Source organism: Rhodamnia argentea, chromosome 1 (assembly GCF_020921035.1).
Source record: "Rhodamnia argentea isolate NSW1041297 chromosome 1, ASM2092103v1, whole genome shotgun sequence".
Taxonomy (NCBI): domain Eukaryota; kingdom Viridiplantae; phylum Streptophyta; class Magnoliopsida; order Myrtales; family Myrtaceae; genus Rhodamnia; species Rhodamnia argentea.
This window is the reverse complement of record NC_063150.1, coordinates 37,250,823-37,254,865: the sequence shown is the minus strand read 5'-3', so window position 1 is coordinate 37,254,865 and position 4,043 is coordinate 37,250,823.

The window sequence follows — 4,043 nt, the reverse complement described above, 5'->3', positions numbered from 1 at the left end:
TGAGTCGTTCTTGTTTCTTAAAAGGTTGAAAGACAGATTGAAGGGAGTGTTTTAGGAACTTGTTGGCCTTCTATACAAAAGGTTTATTTCCCACCTGGGTAGAACTTGTCTCCACATGCGCTTTCCCAAAGTTGAGCATCACGCTCATCCATTCGAGAAACTCCCTCATTTACAAAATTGCGTCCCTAAATAGTCTTGCCCATGCTGGATTCATTTCTTACGGAGTTTAACTCCGGATGAAATCCAATGGAAGCATAAAGGGTCTCAATTTCAAGAGGTGCGCCTTATGGTCGGGAATAACGACTCGATACCTTTGTTGGGATTCACTTGTGGAACGATGTGTTATCCTTTGAGGGTAGCCCGGAAGTAAGGCGCCCTTAAGGAAATCCTGCCGCCTGTGAGGGGTCAGCTGTTCAGGTTGGACTATTCGCTTGAAGAGTTCATGGATGAGCAGGTTCAACACTTTCAGTATGATATCGATAGCATAACCAGTGCATGGAAGAATTGCCAATATGTTGTTTAGGCCCTCGAGTTGGAAAGGGAAATGAAACTTTATTAGGCGCCCCTCGTGTATATTCACTGTCCCACTGATCCGGCTTGTCAAGTCCTACTCCCTTATGTTCCCCTGAAATCGATCCACGGTGGTCTCCAACAAATGAGGTATAGCTAGAGTAGACCAGGGATGAGCTGGCCAGAGCTCCTGACTCAAGCCTAAAGAAGCAGGCAGTCTTCATACCGATGGATATGACATCCATCGAGTTTAGATCATGTTTTGTGCTTTTTTTTGTGGCAGTCGTTTGTAATTAAATGTTGTACACTGTGTTACATTTCAGTTTGTAACATAAAGTGTGGTGTTTCTTTATCAATGTCAAATTAATTGCCATGCATCCATCTTTCTTTGACAATGTACTCTTTTGCAAAGCTTCCACGATAAGAATTTGATCTTGTAACATTGGGCTTGTCAGATGATTCCCTTATCCCAACTTCGTTGCAAAAGATGATACCGTCAAGAGAAGATTCGCGTGCCTTTCGTTATCGAAGTGATTGATTTTGCTTTTCTAAATAGGTAAAAAATCACGGCCTTTAGTCGATCTCCCTATTCGTACTTGAGCCATTGTCGTTCCTACGGAGGAATAAGCGCAACATGTTGGTGTCATCGCCTTAGCCGAGGTTAATGATTTGAGAGACCAGCTTGCTTAACTGGCCAATGAAGTCAAGGGCACTCTGTTGCTGCTCAATCCAAATCCAGCTCTGCCTGTGCAGAACCTGATCTGATTATCGAGAATCCCGTAGCGGGTGTAGCCGATGAGGCAGCCAATCCAGCACCTATAGTAGTCAATCTCGATCCTATTACAGCGGCCATATCAGCTAAGCTTGAGGAAAAAAGCATGTGAGGTTTATTGAGTTGGTGGAGCAGCGCAAGGTCAAGCATGGCCTTTATCCAAGAACGTTCCCTTGATTATTCAGAAAATTCAGGAGAGCCTGGATTGACCATTACTATAGTGGTACGTATCCTTGAAGATTGAAAAGATGGAAAAGTGGAAAGAATTAGCCGAGTTGATATAAGTATAACACAAAGATGACTCGGACACGTGATTCATTGTCACGTACAGAGAAGAAAAAGGATGAGAAGCTCAAAGCATTCACCTAGAGGTGGCGCGCATTGGCAACTGAAGTTCATCCCCCTCTCGAGAAAAGCAAAATGTTGGATCTGTTCCTAAAGACCCTTCCCAGTGAGCTTTTATCATAAGTTGATTGGGTCTGCTTGTCAGAGTTTACCACATCTCGTGGCAGGTTGGTGAAAGAATTGAAGGCGTCATGCATGCCAGTAGAATCGTGGAAGGGACGAGCCGGAGGGCCGTTGCCAAGAAAGAAAAGGAGGTAGAGAATGCAATCATCCAGACTTTTGCACCGGCAGTGCCCATCTCACCGTCTTCGTCTGTCTCATCAATGCCTCATTCGAGAGGATAGCAGAGTTGCCAGCTCAAAAAGATAATACAGTTTGCTCTACTTCCTAAATCGTTGTGCCAGCTATTGTGGGCATGGTTGGTCAGGCGCTTGGTGGCCAAGGAGGTCATGCGAAACCCTTCTTCAAGGTATGTAGGGTTCGATGCGTTGAAGTCATGTGTATTCTACATGGGCAAGAAGAGCCATGAAATGGATGATTATTTAATCCTAAAAGTCAAGATTCAAAATCTACTCGGCAAGAGTGTCGTCTCATTTAAAGACTTCGAGCCTAACGTATAACGGAACTCGTTGGCGGCACACGCTCAGATTGTCGATGTTATCGATGAGGTGAGGAGTGTTGCTTGGCGAAGATTTTGGATGGATGTTTCTAAGGTGTATGAGGCATTGGTTTTGGTTAGGTATTTTAGCAGTAATGACATCCCCAGGTGTGAAAAATGGATGCGCATCAGCAAGATGATCCAGATAGGCGTAATTCGGCCTACCACGAAATAAACCTGCGATACTGCACTGTCAGTGACTCACAGCATTCATTTTTTGGATGTGTCTCCTCTCGAGCTAGAAATTGAATTAGCTGGAACGGAAGTCGGCAATATGTTGGCCAGTCCAGAAGAGCCAGAAGATTTTGAAGTGTCACTACCTGAGTCAACCGGAGAGTATGAGTTAGATATTGATTCCCTAGATAGCATATGCTATTAGGACCACGAACTCTTGAGAGCTGCTTATGAGGCTGGTAAAATCGTGGATACCCTAGGTGAGCCTAGTGGTAAATAGGACTTCATGGTGAGTTATTCAGCTTCTCCATAGTTCTTCAAGGAGCATATCCTAGAGACTCGAGATTACTAGAATGAATGGGGGGTGAATTCGATACGCCTAAGTCCAGTGGTAAAGCGGTTGTCCCGATTATTTAGGGCAAGCCTGTCAAACCCAAGTAGTACCCAATCCATATGAAGTATTCATTGCAATGGTAGCACCCATCGCCATTGATTTGACCATATAGGAAGCCCTGTATGACTACCAAGATGGGAGTGGCGGACCCATGGTCATCAACCTCACTTCTGAGGAGTTTACCTTAAAAGAAGCCAAGTTAAACATCAGCATGGACCTCAATAGATGCAGTTTCTCGACTATCATGATTGATCCACCATCTCCAGATGAGAACAACAGTATGGTGGTTGGAGAATCTTCGTTGTTGCCTGATGTTAAGGCAGTTTCGCGGACTATGGGACCAATGGTGTTGATTCGGTTACCAAGATAAGTCGCCCTTGTGCACCTCCGGGGCCATTTGAGAAGAGGCCCATAATCGAAGGTGAGGCAGAGCAGCTTCTGTCAGTGGTAAATATTAGTGAATATTCTATCATAGATCACTAAAGAAGATGCATGTACAGATTTCAATCCTTGATCTATTCAAATCATCAGACAAGCATAGGATACACTATTGAAGGTTTTCAACGAGGTGCATGTACTGGACACTATTAATGAAACTTAGCTGGAGGATTTCATGGGGTCCATCTACTAACGAGGATTTTCCCCATGGCAGTCATTCACTTTTAAGTGCTCTGCACATTTAAATCAAATGTCAAGGGTCCTCATGGACAATGGGTGGACAATCAACATATGACCATTGGCCGCCCTCCGCCAGGTTGAATTTGATGGATCAAAGATGCGTCCTTCAAAGTCACATAAGCGCGCCTTCGATAGTATGAAGAAAGGCATCATAAGCGACATCGAGCTGGAACTCTTAGATTGGGTCAAACATGTTACTAGTGAGTTTCCAAGTGCTGGATATTCCCACTTCGTTCAACTTCTTATTGGGGCAAAAATGGATTCATACAGCTGTAGTTGTGCCATCAAGTCTTTACCAGAAAGTCAGGTTTATTATCAAGGGATAGTTGATAATAGTGCACAGTGTGGCCTTCCCATATATCAAGCCGGGAGTTGAAGAGGAGGCTATTTAACACACCTTTGAATTGGTATCGATGGTTCGTGTTCCAGAAGGTTCAACTGCTCGGTCCCCGAAGATGTTCGACCTGATGCTCATGTCGAGCAGAGTGTTACTCCAACATGGCCATGTTCCC